Below are 21,403 nucleotides of genomic sequence, written 5' to 3'. Positions count from 1 at the left end.
CTTTGCTTCACCAATGTCCAGAGTAACACAAATGCCATTAAAATTCCACAGTAATATGTCTGACACTCTGTCTACCTCAAGACCATCCAGGAGCCTTGTCTTCTTTGAATCACTGACCAAGTATTCTCGCACAGTGCTGTATTATCTAGATTAGCAACCATGCACTGAACATGGGTGTGTCCTCAAACTCCAACCCTAATCTCTCTCTCTCTCTCTCTCTCTCTCTCTCTCTCTCTCTGTCTTGCTCTCAGTAAGTTAAATGAGCTTGAGTGGTTGCATGGGGCTCAGAGTAGGCTAACTGCCAGAGCAACCTGAGTCTCTGAACCTCACAGGCGGACAGCTAAGCTCTTCTCCATGGGTGTATCCAACACTCGAGTGCAGCAGAACATTAGACTGAGAGACACTCTGCATTATTAACCAGAGAGATGAGGATAGAGAGAGAGAAAGAGATAAAGTGAGCAGGCCAGCTTCGCTTCTGGCTGAAATGTGACACTGCACCCAGCAGACAAGCATAGCGGAGCCAAACACACCCGCAGACTTTTCCTTCTCCTTTGTTTTCTAATTCAGTCCGTGACAAAAAAATTGAGAGGGCAACAATCATGGCCATTCCATCCTGCCAAAACCACAGGGGGATCAATGCGAAACATCTGGGGCTTGGAGTGGACAGGGCAGCTTTTGTTTGCACAGAGTGAAGTTAGTGTAACGTAGCTCCGGCAGGGTTCCCAGCTACGGTGTGGGTTACCAAGGACTGAAGGGAAAGGTGTTTGCTTTGCTCTGGGGCAAAGGCTGGCCTGGAGCTGCTGGAGTAGACGATGGCCTTGGTAATAAGTTACAGAGCAAAACATCTCTAAAGCTGGTTCAGTGCCTTCACAGAGACTATCATTCTGGTTTTCAGGTTTATGAATAATCACAAAAGGACCGGCCATGTAAATATTGTGAGTGATCTCTGATCAGTCAAATTCCACCATACAACCTCAGGTTAATAAGATTTTTCAGTAAAGCCCTCCCTGAATATTTATTCAAGGTGCACAAGTCTCTGCTGGTAATCTCAGTAAGATGTCTCTTGAAGCACTATTTATGTATTTGAAAGGATTATATATAAAATTATTTGAGATGTTTTAGATGATTCCACTACAGTTAACACACATCTTCTTGAATGAAGGGATAATATTGCACTAGGTTGCTTACAGTCTCATGCAACTCCACCTGCTGGCCTGGATGTTACTCCATGATACTCTGTTTCGACTCTTTGTTCACTGTGGTCCCGAGATGTATCAGTGCCACTCTGTGTGGGTGCAGCTGAGAGTATTAACCACAGAGGACGTCAAGTGCTCTATGTCAAGGACAGTGAAGAGCGTCGAGGGTCTTTTAGCTTACATTAAGCAACCGTAATGCATAGACCAGTACCATACCAGCAATACCTACATTAGCATGTAAATGGATATGCTAAGTTCCTAAAATGCTTTGCTGAACTTACTGGGCAGCATTTTTATTGAAGAGGACTTTAATTGGAAAGTTTGGATTTGTCAAACACTTTCTGGATGTATTAGTTAGTTCAAACTTTGTGGCACGTTCAGTTTGCATCTCTTGTACCAGCTGTTCTCAGTAGTTATTTCTAATAGGGATCAGCTGTGTTGTGAAGAGATTGATGTTAGACCTTTACCATGTCTGAAAGAAGTATGTGAGCCAGCCTAATAAACTATCTCAACTTATCCTGAGCAAACCACAGAAACTTTCAACATTGGGTTATTTGTTAAGTTTGTCTACAGCCATACATTTGCAGAGAACTGCTGAGTACATTAGGCTCTAGGAGTGGGCTGCATATGGAGGACTGATGCACCGGGGTAATGAGCCCTTTGACTGGCTGCGCACCACTGTTGTGAGGAGACTAATTGGGAAGCACTTGCTAATTTAAGCACTCTGCTGGATAAATGTAGTGCAACCAACTATGAAGGGTAAATCAATGTGTTACCTTGGCAGAACTTTTTTTTTATTGACTGCAAGAGTTATACCTGAATATTAGTTTTAAAATGAGCCCTTAGTAGAGTTCCATGTAGCCTCTTGCTGTTGACAGAATGAAGCTGTGGTAGTAATGTAAGGTAGAATCCTAATCATAACTACAGAGTTCCAAGTTCAAATTCCTTCACAGCAAAACCAAATGTAAAGAGTGCTGTAATAACTTTATCTTCCACTGCTTTCCCGAAGAAAGTACAAGATAATAATGATATCTGATAAAACTATTTTTTTAACTTAATTTTTCAGAAGTGACACGAAAGAAGAATTACCCTAGAGGAGCAAGATGAAGAACCCACATTTATTTATTTATTTATTTATTTAAATTATTCCATTGGAAATATGGTAAATATTAAATCACTATTGAAGAGAAAGAACATAGAAAAGAAACCAGGAACACTTATTGAACAAAAACTATTTAAAATCAGACGATAGAAGTTAAAAGTTGAAATCATAGATCTACATCTCGAGTGCAATTCTTTATCAGACATTAAAATATATTACTGGGTGGTATTCCTGCCCCACTGGGATAAGAGTGTGTTTTTTTGGGGACAGCTGGATGGCACTGCAGAGAGAGGAAATGGAACTCATCCTCCCCCTGCTGTGAACTGATGGGTGGTAGAGCACAGAAGCACAGAACCAAAGGAGGGGTCTTAATAAGACTTATCCCTCCCAAGAGAAGAGTCTCTCTCTCTCTCTCTCTCTCTCTCTCTCTCTCTCTCCACACCTCTGTTCCCTCTGAACTTCCTCTATTTAGGAAAATGCTTCCAAACAACCAATTTCAAATATCAAAGGCTGTAACTATTGAAGACAAGAAGCAGCAGCAGAAGCAGCAACTCAGGCCCATAGAGTTTGGTGGGGCAGGACAACATTCATAATGACATAGCCTCAAACAAAATTAGGTCAAGAGGCTATCACACATGATTTATGTTATATGCTAATACATCTGTACATTTGTACATCTTTAGAGTAACAAGATAACAGTTGAAAGCCAACAACATACTCCCACCCAGAACACAGTCTAGCAGCTCGTATTGAATTATTTTATATGTACCTCTGTTTAACTGTGATACAGTAGGTGTGATTTGCCAGGTTTTAGCAAAATTTCCAGCCTAACTACATCTCAAAAACTGTACTAAAGACCTGAAATTAGTCCAAAAATCTTTGATTCTTCTTTTTCTGAACCTTTGCATGTCACCTTGGTGCACATAAATGTGTGATATACAGCACAGAATGAATCCACTCCATAATCCCCCTTTCCCTCTCCCAAACTTCGCAATATACACTCATGCAGCACTTTATTAGGAACACTACATTAATACTAGGTAGGACCTGTATTATGGTCCATGATGGCATGATTGCATCATACAGTTCCTGTGGATCTTTTCAGGTACACTTTCATACTGCGGATCTGCAACATTACTTATGCAGAGTGGCATACAACATATCCATAGCAGCCTGGGGAGAAGCTGGGGGTTAGGGGTTGGTTAGTCAGCTTTTCCTGCTGGTCCAGGGAATTGAACTGGCCACCTTTTGGTCCCATAGCTGCTTCTCTAACTATTAGGCCATGGCTTCCCCATCTTAAAGGTGTTCTACTGGATTCAGATATGGTGACTGCGAAGGCCACTGAAAAACACTGAATTCATTGTCATGTTCATGAAACTAATTTGAAATTAATCTTCTTTGTGACATGGTGCATTATTATGCTGGAAGTAGCCAATAGAAGATAAGTAAATTGTGGCCAGGAAAGGATGCACATGGTCACAACAATACTCAAATACTCTGTTGGATTCAAGCAGACATTGCTTGGTTTTTGCAGGTCCAAAGTGGGCAAAGAAAACATTCCCCACACCATTACACCACCTCCATTACACCATAAATACATTGTATGTAATACAATTGCACTTTGCCTTTTTGCAGATATTTGTTGGATTTTAATTAATCAATTATAAACATTTGCAATACAATAAGCTCTTGCTGGCCATGGAGTATTTTAAACCAGCCAATTTTGGCAACATTGTCATTAACTTTCCTGTCTGCTGAAAATGTTTGTACCGTGAGCACAGGGCAGCATGATTCTTGCCCCAATGGGCCTCTATTAGCTCTTGTTGCAGGTCCCATTTTTGACCACTAGGTGCAACAATAATTCTATGGAGCTTCAATAGGGCAATGAGCATGCTTCCTCCCAACTGTCCATTTAGAACGGTGAACAAATTAATACAACAAAAACATCATCTTAGCAAGTCATTTTTAAAATAGTTGGTCACACAAAAGAGGTAATTAGTATTCACAACTCCATATATTTATATACGGTATGGTAGGCCTCTGCACCACCTGGACTGTTGACACAAGGTAGGTTGGGTCGATGGATTCATACTGTTGATGCCAGATTCTGACCCTACCAGCTGTATACCTCAGCAGAAATTGAGAATAATTTGACCAGGCTTTGTTTTTCCAGTCTTCAACTGTCCAGATTTGGTCAGCCTGCGCCTACTGCAGCTTTCAGTTCTTGGTTGACAGCATAGAAACCCAACATGGTTTTCCCCCATTCTGATGGTTGATGTGAACATTACCTGTAGCTGCTGGCACATATCTCTGTGATTTTATGTACTGTACTGCTGCTACACAATTGGCTGATTAAATAATTGCATGAATGTGTAGCTGTTCCTAATAAAGTGTTCAGTGAGTGTATTTTACAAAACAAATTGGTCTGTTCATCATAAATACATTGTATGCACTTGCACTTTGCCTTTTTGCAGATATTTATTGGATTTTAATTAAGCAATTATAAACATTTACAATACAATAAGCTCTTGCTGGCCATGGAGTATTTTAAACCAGCCAATTTTGGCAACATTGTCATTAACTTTCCTGTCTGCTGAAAATGTTTGTACCGTGAGCACAGGGCAGCATGATTCTTGCCCCAATGGGCCTCAATTAGCTCTTGTTGCAGGTCCCATTTTTGACCACTAGGTGCGACAATAATTCTATGGAGCTTCAATAGGGCAATGAGCATGCTTCCTCCCAACTGTGCATTTAGAAAGGTGAAAAAATCAATACTACAACAACAACATCTTAGCAAGCTATTTTTAAAATAGTTGGTCACACAAAGGAAGTAATTAGTATTCACAACTTCATATATTTATATATGGTAGGCCTCTGCACCACCTGCACTACCTGCCACTGGCAAGAAGTAACCTGGGTAAAAAAAGAAAAAAAGGTGTGGAAAGGGGATCTCTGCCATCTGTCTCTCAGGCCATGCTGTGCCTGGAGCAGCCCCCGGGGAGATGTGCTGTGGATACGTTATTCAATTAGAGGTGCATTATTGGCCCAACTGCCTCCACGTGCTGAGCTGATGATGTTGATTGCCCAGCTCTGCATTCCTCCATGTCTCTGTGTGTGTGTGTGTGTGTGCGTGTGTGTGTGTTAGTTAGTTAGTGGGTGAGTGAGTGAAAGAGACAGAGCGATGAAAAAAGAAGGAAGGAGAGTATGTGTATGGGCTAAAAACAGGGGTCTATTAAATAAACCTCTGAAGCACCTCCGTCTTGTTCACTTTCCCCCTCTTTATAATGCTGGAGGCTGCAGAAGCAACCTGCCGCCTCTTTACGAGTACAATTCTGGAAGCCTGCACCATTACTCTACCTGTAATTCTTTCTTACTTTAATATGGACTTGGTCTCTCCTTTTCCTTTACTGACTTCATCAAGAACTAGGTTTTAGAATGAAATAGCAGCTCTTAGTAGCATCTGTAATCGATATGCTGCAGTTTATCATAGCATCATTCATATAGGTTAATGTCTCAGAGTCAGAGGCATTACCCATGATTGGAGACTCATCAAACCATTAAAATGATTTGACTGAATGTTGCTTCACATTATTATGGCTGAGAAGTCCTGCTTTGGCATGGTGGCATTGCTTCTTAACAGCTTCAGGGTTCCTGGTTCAATCCTGAGCTTGGGTTACTGCCCATGTGCATGAGTTTATGTGCTTGTTCTGTCAATGCCCATGTTGTTTTCTCTTGGTTCTCTTACATTGCCCCTAGTTGTGAACAACCGTGTAAATGTATGTGTGCATGGTGCCTTGGGATGGACTGATGTCCCATCCAGTGTGTATTCCCAACTCCTGCCCATTGTTCTAGTGATCAGCTCCTGATCCACCTCAACCCTTACCAGGATAAAGTGGTTAATGAAGACGAATGAATGGATGTCCAGTGTCTTGGGGAAGAAGGTATCTAAAATGTCAAGTCTGGATATACTGGGGCCCTGAGACAAGTGTACAAGTGTACTGTAGGTCTGTGCACCTACCATCCAGGGGTTGGGGGGTCCAGGAGGTTTTTGTACCCAGGGGCCCTTGACCTCATAATCCATCCATGGCACAGAATAAACTTTGTTTAGGAAAGGTTTTAAACACTGGGGTATGCAACATCTTGATCACAATGAAGCATTCTTTATAATTTCTTTATAGTGTTTTTTGAATTTTTATCAATTGCATTGTTGCACTTGCAATCTGCTACCTTGGCTGGTCTTGTGTGTTGATTGCTCTTGTGTGTTATGGCAGTTTATGATACAGTGCACTGCAGACTGATGTTTCTCTCACCTCAGATGGCTGACAGGGACACCTTGTGTGTGTGTGTGTGTGTGTGTGTGTGTGTAGTTGCTGAAGACTGCTTTCTCCTCTTGCCAGGCAAGGCTGGCTATGACACCCGTAGCCATCCTCCAGATGCCCAGAGTAAAGAGGGCTGTGTGCCTCATCTGCTGCGGAGAGAATACAAATAGGTCAGTGTAGCAGAAAAGGGGTGGCACTGGTCAGAAAGCCCTGCCAGATAAATTCCTCCATCAAACACGATGGTAAAGGCCATCTGCTGCAAATGTGGGGGAAGTCAGGGACAAGGCAGGGCTGCGTCTCCCACAAACCCATCACACACAGGCAGTGATGCACCTGAAAATGCCACTGCTCACACTTCACACTTGTCACTCAAGCTCACAAAGGTCCCCTTCTATTTGTTGCCTTGTACAGTACCAGTCAAGAGTTTGGACACACCTTCTAATTCAATGTTTATTTTTAATTTTTTTAAATTTTTTTATTAACTAAAATATGCTTCACGTCTTAAAAGTAATGATGGATGTCGTTTCTCTTTACTTACCTGAGCGGTTCTTGACATAATATGGATTACTACAGTTGTGGAATAGGGCTATCTATTGTATTTTTATTATTTACTAATTACTGTTTGATCTCAAACTCATTAAGAAAGCAAGAAATTGCACTAATTAACTTTTGACGAGGCACCTGTTAATTGAAAAGCATTCCAGATGACTACCTCATGGCACTGGTTAAGATAATGTCAATAGTGTGTAAAGCGTCATCAAGGTAAACGCTGGCTACTTTGAAGGATCTAAAAGATGAAACATATTTTTCTAACCATTTTTTGTTTACCACATAATTACCTCCGCCAAGGAGGTTATGTTTTCAGTAGCGTTTGTTTGTTTGTTGGTTGGTTGGTTGGTTTGTCTGTTAGCAACATTACAGAAAAAGTAATGAACGGATTGCTCTGAAATTTTTTCCAGAGTTGTGACTGGGCACAAGTAACAATCCATTAAATTTTGGCGGTGATCCGGATCACCTTCTGGATCCCGGATTTTTTTAAACGATTAATTTTTTCCCCATTGAAATGAATGGGCACGCGACGCAAAAAACAGATTTTTCCTTCTGTAGGCCAAGCCGTAAGGTGTGAAGTCATGAAACTTGGTACACTGATAGAGGAATGGACCCTGATTAATTTCATCAAGTTTCATGTTGGTACGTCTCATGCTCTAGCGCCACCAACTGATCACAGTCTTACATGCGTTCATGCATGTAACTTTTGATCCGTACGTCCGATTTTCATAAGTCTGGTGCCGTTGTAATCCTTGGAGCTAGACGATTCCAACGCACTCTATGACGTCATTCTCCGCCTAATTAGATTTTCCGCCATTTTGAATTTTGTCCTCAGTGAAGGTAGAGTGACCCTGGCCGCATGTTTTGTCCGATCATCACAAAACTTGGCACACATGATCTCCAGTCCATGCCTAATGAATGATATTCGTTTCACTCTCATATATCGAAGCTTTCGCCTGTGGCAGCCAATCAAAATCGATGGCGAAGCCACCAAACAGGAAGTGAACTCATATCACAGAAACGCTTTGACATATCAAGACCATATTTAGTGGCATGACTTTGGACACCATCCAAACTACCCTCATCAAATATGGTGTCATTTGGCCACTAGGGGGCGTCACAATTAGCAAAAATGTATTTTGGCTCATATCTCAGAAATGCTTTGATGCATCAAGACCATATTTGTTGAGATGACTTTCGGCACCAGTTCATGTACCCCCTTCAAATTTGGTGTCATTTGGCCACTAAGGAGCGCCACAATGATCAAAAATGTGTTTTGGATCATATCTCTTTACGGATTTAGAATTACATCTAAATTTTCATGTTAGTGATGCTCTGGGATGTCCCTGTAAAGAACCTTGCCAGCCTGTCATCTCCGTATGAGAATCTGCCTTGTGTCTTGGGCAAACTTTCGCGTGTTGACACAAAACTTGTCGTGTGGGCGTGCGGTCGCCTCTCTTGCCAGGTCGCCATGGCGGCGCACCTGAGCAAGCACACTTTCGCATTTTCTCCGGAAATGCATTCTAGTTATTAGTATTACCTCCGCCAAGGAGGTTATGTTTTCAGTAGCGTTGGTTTGTTTGTTTGTTTGTTTGTTTGTCTGTTAGCAACATTACAGAAAAAGTAATGAACGGATTGCTCTGAAATTTTTCCAGAGGTGTGACTGGGCACAAGTAACAATCCATTAAATTTTGGCGGTGATCCGGATCACCTTCTGAATCCCGGATTTTTTTAAAGGATTCTTGGCGGAGGTTTGCGCTCTCCGAGTGCTTTTCTAGTTCCATATATGTCCCATATTATTTCAATGTCTTCAGTATTGTTGTACAATGTAGTAAATAGTCAAAATACAGAAAAACCTATGAATGTGTAGGTGTGTCCAAACTTTTGACTGGTACTGTACATACAGATTCTGTTCACTCGTTTCTTGTTCTTGTCCCCCCCCCCCCCCCCCCCACACACACACACACACACACTACTTAAGTAATATAATGTGCATTCTTAAAACAAAACCTTGTAAGGACATCTTATTGTTCCTCGGCTTGTAACGTTATCAGATTTCAAACGAGGGGACTTTATTGTCATATCACCCCTTTAAACCCAACATAACTTCAGAACATACATGATCACTGAAAAGAAACCTAATGAATCTTACAAGAAATTTAACTCCTTAGATGTGTGTATAATCAGGAGCATTCTGGTAAAGCAAAATTAAAAAAATAATTTTAAATGCACAAGCTGTTTTTACTGATACTTATACCTAATAGTTACAATACATCTTGATAGACTCAATTCCGGCCAGCATATATAGGGAAACCTGAATCTAGTACAACGTCACTGTGAAATTTAGCAGAAACCAATTTTGCATACAAATCCTATACAAGCTAGCTAGCTAATTCCTAGCTAACAATTTCAGGTATCAAAACCTTTATTGAACACCGCAGAAATGTTTAGTTCTAAGACTGTTCAATCTGTTAATTTTTTTCTGAGTGTACTAAGAATGTTCTTGTGGTAAAACATACTGTTCAAAAACTCATAGGTGACTATGCAGGAACAAAAAAAGTCATACTATATATTAATGCAATAAGCCATGAGATGACACACACGACAGTGATTGTATCATTGGTAAGGATTTTCTTAGGCACTGTGCATAGGAATGTTAACACCATTGTTCCTATTATATTAGTCAGATTTTGTTATGTTAGTTGCAACCTTCAAGTTTCAGAAGCATAGTTAGTAACTTTTCAGTTTAGCATCTGAGACTTGCTTGTGGGAACATTGTGGGAACAAAGCTCTTCGAACCCTGCAAACCAAAACAGCTTTTTAAAATGTTATAGGAATATTATTTTAGTGGCATTTCAACCTTACCTTTTTAGGACCTGTGGAATGTCTTACTGAATGTCCTGATAATGTTTTTGCTAGATGGGTTGGAGTTAAGTTAGGAATGTACAGCCGGCCAACTCGGCCACCATCTTGCAGACTACCAATGTACATGTTCCAGCTGTTGTTTACCAAATTTTCAGACAGATTATAAATACCCTCGTAGGGGTAAACACAAGGGTTCAGGTTCTGTGATTTCCAAATACAGAATTTGTGTAGATTATTATATGTATATAAGTGTATTATAGTTGAAATGTAACAACAGATCAAACTCTTCTTACAGGAGTGGGTTCATATGATGTGTTAGTTTGGTTTGCAGTAACTTTTCATTCAGATTCCTGCTGTTTGTCATTATGCTTGCTGCTGCATTTTCAGTCTAATCAGTGTGATTTAACAACATGCCATTATCATGGGCATTGCTATGAAGAGAAGGAGACCATGAAAGATTTGTGTATCACTCACATAAAATTGTCTGGTTTAGCTAATTATACAGATAGGGCACCTGTGGTGATAACTTTAGTGCTTTCAAGTTGTTCTACTGCAAATTAAATGCCATATTAGAGCAGTAGTAGACACTATTAATGGTCTGGAAATAAGGTTGTTCATAGGTTCAAAATAAAATAATATTTTATTGATTCAGTTGATTTGAAGAAGAACAACTTTATATATCACATGTACACTTAAGCACAGTGAAATTCCTCTCTGAACACACACACACACACGAGCAATGAGCACACACACATACCCGGGGAGCAGTTGGGGGTTCGGTGCCTTGCTCAAGGGCACTTCAGCCCAAGGCCGCCCCATGTTAACCTAACCACATGTCTTTGGACTGTGGGGGGAACCGGAGCACCCGGAGGAAACCCACACAGACATGGGGAGAACATGCAAACTCCACACAGAAAGGCCCCCATCGACCCCTGGGCTCAAACCCAGAATCTCCTTGCTGTGAGGTGACAGTGCTACCCACTACACCACCGTGCTGCCCACGCCATTTGTATGTGTATATTTACATTTCCTTGTGATGCATCAAGGCCATAGCCATCTTGGTTCTAGGAACAAACGAGCACATAAATTTCAAGTCAAATACATGTTTTGTGCATGAGGTAAACAAGCAAAATCACAGTCACAGTTTATGACATGCACTTACCAATCATATGCAGCACATTATTACTCCATGTCTTTATATTCTCTCAAATGCAGTGAAGTTTAAATAAAAACAATCATATATTGTTATATTAAATGTTAGTCTGTGAATGTGCAGACTAAAACTCCATAGATAGAGAGTTTAAATTTATACAGAATAGCATTTGAGATCGGGCAGCACGGTGGTGTAGTGGTTAGCGCTGTCGCCTCACAGCAAGAAGGTCCGGGTTCGAGCCCCGTGGCCGGCGAGGGCCTTTCTGTGCGGAGTTTGCATGTTCTCCCCGTGTCCGTGTGGGTTTCCTCCGGGTGCTCCGGTTTCCCCCACAGTCCAAAGACATGCAGGTTAGGTTAACTGGTGACTCTAAATTGACCGTAGGTGTGAATGGTTGTCTGTGTCTATGTGTCAGCCCTGTGATGACCTGGCGACTTGTCCAGGGTGTACCCCGCCTTTCGCCCGTAGTCAGCTGGGATAGGCTCCAGCTTGCCTGCGACCCTGTAGAAGGATAAAGCGGCTAGAGATAATGAGATGAGAATGAAATGAGATAATGAGATGAGATGAGAAAAAATATTGAATTCGAAGGTGTGTCCAAGGTTTTGACCGGTACTGTACCTATTAGGCAGTTTGAGAAGACACACTTAGTATTCAGTATGTGGTTTAAAGTGGATAAGATAATCAGACTATGTTAGGGTTTGCTAAATATAGGAACAGTGCCTGCCATAAAACCCCATCAGTACACAATCTGAATAAAAAGCTCAGACTTTAAAGTGTCCTTTTTGATTTTTTTTTTACACTTAAGCCAAGAACTTAAAATGTTTTGTTGAAATCTCATATGTCTTCAAGCTTCCAGTTTTTATTTTTTCAGCTGGCTTACCTGATATAGATGTTGCTTTTATTAGATCTGCTTTGGATGTGTTACAGTGATCTTCTGGAGATTGTGTCTTGGCCAAACACACATCACTTTTACCAAGAATGAACTCATTATTAGCCCAAAATAGAATTATGCAGTTTGTCTTGAAGAGATTTTTTAAACATTTCAGGTCCACTTTTGGACTTGAAAATGCCATGAAGAGTAAGAAAAACTGTTTAAACTAAAAATAAATTAGACATTGTTTAACTATGTTGTAATGTAAGCTAGAGCATTCCAGTGTTTTAGGAGACCAGAAGCCTGTGTGTATTACCTCAGCCTGGGTTAAAGACACATAAGGATGATGGAATTATAGGAAATAGATGTTGGTTTCTAGGTTTTTCCAGCTTATGGAACACATGGGGCTGCCAGTTATGTAAATGTGTGAGAAGTGGATTACAGTTTTTGGCACACGTGTAGTACACCAGAAATCCCAAAACTGTTGATGGAAATCAGAACGTGGGCGGCTTCCGGTGTCTAATATTGCTATTGAATATTCAACAGCTCATCTCCAATACATTGCAATAATCATGCAATACATTTAGCAAACCACACTATCATGCAGGTTTAAGATTAATTGATGTAATTCTCAGGCAACATTTATTGATGTAATTCACTGCCAACGTTTATTCCTGAAGGTGCTACACTCAGTATTAATAACTATCTTTCTGTCGTGTTGATGCAAATGAATGGTAATCATTCCTCTATAGTTCATTATTGGCTTGGGCTTTCTTGTTACAAGGAACTCAAAAGGTAAATGAACGGCTTTCATTTTCTCCTTCCCACATGTAGTCTGAAAATAATAAAGAGTTTCCGAGCTGTCTTGGCTTAATACGGTCATCTCTAATTTTTGTATCTCGCCATAGCTTTGCAACACATCCGTCTCCATGATCATTTCAACTGGTGCCAGCAAATGACTGTGACCTCTTTAATTTTGCCTGTGATGAGGGCCCCTCCAATTCTCCACAGTCCCTTTTAGAGCGCAGAAAAAAAGTAGAGAGTGAAAGCAATGTTGTTGCCATGGCTACCTTCTGGCAGCCTCCTCGGTGTACCAAAAGCCCCCACAATGAAGAGCACTGGCTGTTCCCAACCTCCAGCCTGCACAGGAGGGGTGGAGCTGCTCACAAACAACAAGCGGTCTCTCCTCCACCAAACCAAAGCTGAGGGCTGGAGAAAGAGCAAGAAAAGTGCACTGCAACACGTAATGCCGGACCTGCTAAGTACAACCTGAGAGTTTGTAAGTTTGTAAGACAGGTGCATAAACAGCTAGACAGTGATTGCATAGCAAATGATGTGAAATCAGGTGGGTACTGACTGTACAGGGGGACAGTGGATGTTCTACTCCTCTGCTACCTAACAGCTAAGCATGTTTGAAGACCACTGATTACCAAAAGCAAGACTCAGAGACCAACATATGTGTTTTTACCATGATGTGCAAAATAGCAATGGGTTGAATTGTTCACTGAAATCTTAAGAAGTTATTAAGAAGCAAATTAATGATGTTTTGTGTGAAATGTGCAGTGTCAACAGTAAAATCCCCAAAGACCGCTCCTGGCAAATACACACTTTCATTCCTATTCCCATCATTTGAGCTGCAGCAAATCTTTAATATGCAACTGACAATCAGTAGTTGACGTTGCTTTATTCACAATGACCCAGTTGCTATCAGATGACTCATGCATTTGAGGCGGGTTAAATGTCAGTGCCAGAGGGAAGGTGATCCAGGTAATGCATCTGCACCAAGAGCATGTAATACCTGGACACCAGCTTGCAAACATATTGCTTCCATTGTTACTTTCATGACCATTATTTTACAAAGTGGAGGACACATTGTGTAACAGTCACACTACATGCTGTCTGTTAATCCAAACCTTTTAAAATTCCATTATGCCTGTAAATCGTCAAGTACATTAGGAGAGTACTTGAGCTTGAAATGCATGGGTGTGTGAATTTTTTTTTGGAGTGGACATGTGCAAATGCATTTGCGTGCGCACAGATTCCACAGCCTCCTGATTCTCCACTCTTTTTCCCTCCATCTGTATTTTAAGCATGTTTTGTGCAGTCTCTGTGTGTGTGTGTGTGTGTGTGTGTGTGTGTGTGTGTGTGTGTGTCCACTTACGTGTTTGTATTTGTGTGTGCAATTCTCCACAGTGTGTGTTTGAGCCCCGCAGCTGCAGATACAGTCACTATTGGACACAGTGTTGGTTGTGGTGCCGGTGGAGTCGAGGCAGCCGACCCTGTTCCTGCCCCTGCCTGCGGTATCTCACTGACCTTGGCCCCAGCATAGAGAAACACTGCCTGCAGCTCTAACAGGCAGAGCCCTCCCCGTGTGGCAGGTGGACACACACACACACACACACACACACACACACTGACTCCAGGAGAGCTTTGGCTCCCCCAAGCAAACATATTGTCATGTGTCTCTAGACTCGCCTCATTGATGAACAGAGGAATAATGGACTCACTGGCAGGAAAGGAGCAGCTGATTTAGGGTGGCTTCAGAATGGATCGTATTTTGCGTTATGTTGAAATGAATCAGTAATGAAATTCACGAACATTGCACTAAGGCTTTTTGTGATAGTCAACAATCAAAATACTGATGGATGTTGAGTCATATATTGATGGCTGTGTTAAGAAGAAAGCTCGTGAACCTTTTTATATTTTGAGTGCGCTTTCTCTCCTCTGTCCATACCAAACACCTGTATTATTTTTCTACATTTGATCACTTCTATTTTACATCCATTTCTGGAAATGTAAAATTGAATAATGCACACCATTTACAAGGAATCATTTATGACAACCAAGCATTTGAAGCAAGTTATAGCCTTGCTTAAGGGAATAGTAAAACAAAATCAAGTGGGTTAGTTGATTCTGCCAGAATGTCCCTAAGCGCAGTGGATCTCGGTGGACTCCCAAACATATAAATTAATGGAACCACATGAAAAAACTTCCAGTGACAAATATCCTGTCGTTTCACGATTGAGCTTTAAGTTAGAACAGCGTGATTCCATTTACACGAGTACATGAACAAATATAGCCACTATTAAATATTATTTATTGCATAGGCTTCTTTGCAGAAAAGTTTTACTTCCTCAAAACGATTGTGTCTGGGTAGCCTTTGCGTACATCTTTTTTCCCACTTCTATATTTGTTCAGCGTGGATAGGTTGAGCTGACAGGGTGAAGGGTCTTGCCCAAAATTGGCAGTGCTGAGGCTCAAACCCCTGAACCTCCACTCAGTAACCCAGAGATTTACCCCACTGAACCACCAGTGCTCCTGGTTTTCATACACTTAGTCTTTTATTTTTCTATTTTGCTGCTTTCAAGGCCATATTTTAGCTTCTATATTCACAGATTCAGGGATCTTCTGACTTGCTCTTGAAAAACGATCCTTTCAAAAGACACACCTTTTTTAAAACGTGCACCCACATGATAATAGGAGTAATTTTAGAGTGATTCATTTTCCACATGAAACTGCTGAGAAAATATCCATAATGCAGCAATGTCAGATTCTGAACAATTTGAGAGCAGGAGTGCAGGAAGACATGGAAAGTGGCGCAGCAGGACACACCATTATTACACCGTGACTGTAGGGAAATGCTGGAGACTAGCTCTACTGTTCTGCTTGTGATTTCTTTATTGGCGTGGTGTTGTTCTTTTTTGTTCTTGAAAAAAAGCATAAGAGTAGCCTTAATTTTTCAAATTCACCTTATATTTCTGCTTAGCATTGCTCGCAAAACCATATCCTTATAAAATAAGGAATTAAACATGATGGGGCATGATGTTATAGGAAACCTGATGGGGTTATACATTCCAGTTGTTTCATTGTTTTCCTGTAATAGCACATCCTGAAGTGTTTTATCCCTTTTATACCATTTGTATTTTTTTTATTTGTTAAAGAATGACAATATCAAACTTTTATTATTATTTTCCAGTTACACATAATGTTGTAGAACATCCAAGGGATAAGTTAATTCTTCATCACTAGAAACAGTGGAGGAAAACATAAAGGAACAAATTTACCTCTGACTGTGACAAACATAAATCATTGTATAGTTAAATAACACATTTTTAACCAATTTATTGTTAGTCTCAGATTATGTGGAACCTCCACTGTAAGACCATAATACATGAAACACAATATCATTCATTCATTTATTTATTTTCAGTAGCTGCTTTAACCTGGTCAGGATCACTCTGGATCCAGAGCCTATCCCAGAGTGCAAGGCAGAGACTTCACCCCGAATCATCATATACATGCATGCGTGTGCACACACACACACCACACAGTATTTTTGTACAGTGGGAGGAAACTGGAGAACCCAGAGGAAACCAAAGCAGACACAGAGAAAACATGCAAAACTCTACACAGATCAGGGATCAAACCGAATACCCTAGAGCTGTGAGGCGGCAATGCTACCCAGTATAATTAACAGTTATTCCATGAAATTGAGTCGTACATGAGCTGATAGATGAGGAGGCGCGTAGTGCCGAGTCGGCGAAAGCCATGTATAGCAAGATTGAGTGGAATAACTTTGATTATATCCACATTGTCAGGTACAAGGTAGGCGGATGTAAGTGCAGAAGTATACATTTTGTAAACACACACAAACACACACAAAGGCAAACAGTCAAAATCGGCAGGCAAAATCCAAAACGTGAAACAAGCAAAAGGGTCGGGCGAGGCACAAACAGGATATCAGAGGCAAAGTGAGAACTAGAATGAGAAACAGGCACAGGAATCAGGAAACAGGAAATCACACACGGGTAGTAAGGCCCGGTAATGTGTACTGACGTAGCGTAATACTTCGAAAAGATCGTGCATCAGCACAGTCCTTAAATAGGTGCACATAGCTCCTTAATTGAGTTCAGGTGCACGTTGTTAACGGTGCGCGTGCTGGAGTCCGCTTGACGCACACGCAGCCCGGGGCGCACCTTCAGGTGCATGCGCCACAATGCACAGGACTGACACACATTCACTGGATTTTGAGAAACAGAGCATTTTTATTTTTATTTTTTGCAAATTTGATGAATCAAAATTTTATACAAAACATCCGACAAGATAATTTCCGCTTAGAATGTAAACAAACCGGCGAAATGACAGTAGCAATTTGTGAAAAATACTGTAACAATAATTCTTGAAAAATAAAAAAGCTACCTTTTTAACATCAAATACTTTTATTCCATATTTTGCTGATTTTTTTTGCATTTTTTGGGGTTTTGTTTTTGAGTAGAGTTTTTATTTCATCCTTGGCTGGTTCAGCAACACACTCCGCCATTTTGTTTTTCTCTACTCATGGTATATGAGCTGATAGCCTAGTAGTAGAGTAGCCAATGATTGCTCATATCCAGTGAATGTGGATAGAATAAATATGCATTTTATATAGTCTGTGTTTCTGAAACTGTAGGGTGTGAACTCCTACAGCTTCTGAAACACTTTGCTTGGACAGCTGATGAAGGATCTTTTGTCCAAAAAAGTTTCTCTGGAAACTTTGTGTCCTAGATGTTTTTTTATTTATTTTGACTATTTACATATACATACTGTATATATGTATATATACTTTTTGAAAGCAGCTTAGCTTCCCAGATTTCTGCAAAGTACTGTATGTGTAGTGGACACTATTGTAGATCAATCAAATCAATCTTAGCAGAGGTGGAAATTATCAGACAAAGTCCAAGCTATGGAAAGCCCCGAAGACATTCCAGGATCTAAGCAGCAGGGTGTATGATGCAGGCTGTTGTGCCTGTAAGCATACAATTACCAAATGGAAGGAATATGGGTTGGAAGCTCCTGAATTCAAAAAGGAGGAACCACTGAGAGTAGTAGATAACAAAGCTAAGATCCTGTGCGACCTCCAGATCCAGGCAGATAAACAATTAATAACAAACCAACCAGACATAGTACTATAGATAAGGAGTAGAAACAGGAGTGGTGATAGATGTAGCAGTCCCAAGTAATGACAACATTGGAGGAAAGGAGCACAAGAAGCTGGGGAAATACCAGAGACTAAAAGAAGAACTAGAGAGAGCACAGTGGGTTAAAACTAAGTTGTCCCACTTATGATAAGGTCACTTGGGGTTGTGACCCCAATGCTGAAAGAATTCAACAGATTCCTGGAATGATATCAGTCATATTCAGTTCAGAAGAGCGCAATCTGAGGAACAACAAAAACCCTGCACTGCACCACTCCCATGCGTAACCATCCATCAAGATAGAAAAGCTGTTTGTTTCATATAATGTCATTTTTCATCAAGGTTAATGAAAGACATAGCAATTTATTATACCTAGCATCATGTTAACACTAGAAATGACTAATTCTGTACACACTGTTGGCCTAGCTGAGCATGTGTAATCTTATCACCCCAAACCAGCTGTTTCCCTTGTGTGTAGGTAAACGTTCGGCTGTGGACACTTGAGCCCACCTAATCGCTTTGGGTCCACTCTGCCACTTAGAAACAGCTTTAATCAGAGGTTGGTTGTTAGCTCAGGTCCCCCTCCCTACACCCCCCTCTCTCTTTGCTGGGGAGGCAGGAAGAGGCCAGGCTCTCTGGCAGACTCCCATACGCTCTCCTATTCCTCCCATCCGGCATGCCTGATTCTAGTTCAACCCTTTACAAGACATGCCAGGACCCTTTGTGGGCCAATACAGGGCAGGCTGAGAGAGAAGAGCAGCCTCCTCAAGATGTCATTATTCCAGGGGAAATTGCTGCTCTTGCTAGCGGCTGCAGCTGGGCGATACACTGTAACAAGCAGAGGCATTGGGAACAATCATCAAGAAAAGGGTACTTGAAAAAGCCATTTTGTCAGGCACGAGGATAACAGTTGCCATTTATTTATTTATTTTTCAAAATTGGCTGTCCAATAATGAAACAACTATTTCAAATGTGACTCGGTACAAAGTTATGATTTTATTCTACGAAATACTGGATGTATCAATTTTATATCTTGGTACTTCTTACTTCAGAACAAAATATACAGAATGATAAAGGATGCACAGATTTTAATGAGTAACTCTGAATAGATTTACAATGTTAACATTTTTTTTTCCACGAAAGATTTAGGGTTCAGGTGGATCAAGCAGATTTCTCAGATTTCTTCAAAACTCCCAGTGGTGTATCTATACATGATTGCACCTGTGTGTGTGTGTGTGTGTGTGTGTGTGTGTGTGTGTGTGTGTGTGTGTGTGTGCGTGTGTGTGTGTGAAAGAGAGAGAGAGACAGAGATCTATCTACCAGTGATGCAAATTAGCCTGGTATCCTATACATTAATTAGGATTCCCAGAGGAGTAAATGTGAATCGTGATTGCTGCATCTTCCAGCAACTCATCTAGCTTGAGATTAACTGAATAAAAACTACATACATTTTTTCCTTTTGATATCAAGTGATAGAGATGAGATTGACGGTTAGAAAATCATGCCGTGATGAAACACACCAGAACTGCATGTCATTGCCAACTTCTATTGTTTTCATTTCTGCATTAAAAAAAAAAACCTGCACAGAGACTGAAATTCTCTTCGCTGCTCATATGCAAATATTCCATCCAACTTCTTTTTGTCATATGCTCTGACATTTCTCACAGTGCAGGTTCAGCTTGCTTCCACTGTCAGTAGGAAGAAAGACTCTCTCTCTCTCTCTCTCTCTCTCTCTTTCCCCTCCCCTGCAAGTGGGGAGGTACTCGACCATGGCTCCATGACTGTGGCTCTCTGAGCTTGGAGGGAGTAGAGCAGACATGTCGGAAACCTCCCACGAGGGGCCCCGTGTAATTCGATGCATGCTGTTAAAGCTTAGAGTATATTGTCTTCTCTTGCTTATGAAGCCTCCACCCACTGGCCCACCCTACATTTAGTGGATCATGTGACTGTGGTAAGTCATTTGCAAGTACAACAGTTCTCTGTGAGCCCCCATTCATTTCCTGAGAACTACCCAGAGCAGCTGAGAGGAGCAGAGCAGAGGGGAGGGAGTCTCAGAGAGAGAGAGAGAGAGAGAGAGAGCAGACTGTATAAGGAAAACAGTTTCTGCCGCTCTGCAGCTCCTGATCAGGTCTGTATCTCTATATTTATATATTGATTCACCCTAATTTTCCTTGAGCTCTCAGTTCCCTTCTTTTCCATGTATAGTGTTTTGTTGGCTTGTCAGTGGCTGAGTTCTGTCCATCTTGTTAAACTGTCATTATGCTGTCATGTCAAATGACAAGTCCGATCACCTCTTGTTCATGCTTCTATACAGCATTACGTGAACATCCCAGTCAGGTGCTGTCTGAGACAGTATGGAATTAATACTTCAATAAAAAGAAACATTCTAAATAGGCATTTTTAGTCACTTTTTAATGAAGTATTGCACAGCATCTCAGCAGTTGTCCTGTACTTTTATTTGTACTTCTATGACAAATATTTGGGCTTGTATTTCCTTTCCTTTCCTTTCCTTTCCTTTCCTTTCCTTTCCTTTCCTTTCCTTTCCTTTCCTTTCCTTTCTTTCTTTCTTTCTTTCTTTCTTTCTTTCTTTCTTTCTTTTTTTAAGAACTTGCTGTTGATTGCCAAGAGTGTTTTTCTCCATTGAATGTTGACATATTTTCAGTGTGTGTGTGTGTGATGTAGCTGGTCACCTAGGCAATGCGGAGCTTTTTGTCTTTTTTGTGAGATCTGTGAGTACGTAGATGGAATAGTTAGAGGTATGGCAAAAACTGCCATTAAACATGCATCCCAATTACTGAAGTGTGTGTGTGTGTGTGTGTGTGTGTATGAGAGAGAGAGCGAGAGAGAGGGGAAAAGGGATGCTTCTGAGTAGCCAGTGCTCATTCTCTTCATTTACTTCAAAAGTTTGGTTGTTGTAGTATGCATATGTGTGTCCATATATGTATATGGAAAGGGACAAGATACTACTATGGTAGATATGTTTGTTCACAAAGCTCAGTGGCCAACGGGTTAAACCTTGTGAGGTTTGAGTGTTGGTGGAAGGACACCAGGGGGGTGGGCGGCGAATGTGTGTGTGGGGTGGAGGCTGACAGGCCGGGTGTTGCAAGGGTGGTGTCTTGGATGTCATCTGCTCCTCTGGCACTTGCAGGGGAACAGTCATTGGTATTGATGGCTGGCTGTCAGTGTGGCTGTGGGCTGTCCTGTAGCTGTTCTTTTCAGTTACAGCAAACCTGGCCAGAGCTGACAGCAAAGGCATTTGTACACAGGAAGTGGTGTTGGGCTATTCTGTGTGATAGTGTTGGGTGTCAATGTGTACTGACCTGTGGGACTTTACCCTGTGTTATTGCTTGACTGGAGCTGTGAGGCAACTGGTCGCTTTAGCCGCCCTCCTGCTGCT

At 41.2% G+C, this 21,403-nt stretch overlaps 1 protein-coding gene across 2 annotated transcripts in view; it reads left to right on the top strand.

The window, feature by feature from the left end:
- Positions 1 to 19,977: 19,977 nt before the first annotated feature.
- klf12b (Kruppel like factor 12b) overlaps positions 19,978 to 21,403 on the top strand; it is a 60,050-nt gene continuing 58,624 nt past the window's right edge. For both annotated transcript variants that reach the window (XM_060929538.1, XM_060929537.1), the window contains exon 1: positions 19,978 to 20,134. The gene's annotated coding sequence lies outside the window, so the exon portion shown is untranslated. The remainder of the gene's footprint in view (positions 20,135 to 21,403) is intronic.

The sequence above is a fragment of the Neoarius graeffei genome, chromosome 9 (genome assembly GCF_027579695.1).
Source record: "Neoarius graeffei isolate fNeoGra1 chromosome 9, fNeoGra1.pri, whole genome shotgun sequence".
In the NCBI taxonomy this organism is placed as follows: Eukaryota; Metazoa; Chordata; class Actinopteri; order Siluriformes; family Ariidae; genus Neoarius; species Neoarius graeffei.
The sequence above is the reverse complement of the archived record's forward strand: the minus strand, read 5'-3'. Positions and strand labels throughout refer to the sequence as shown.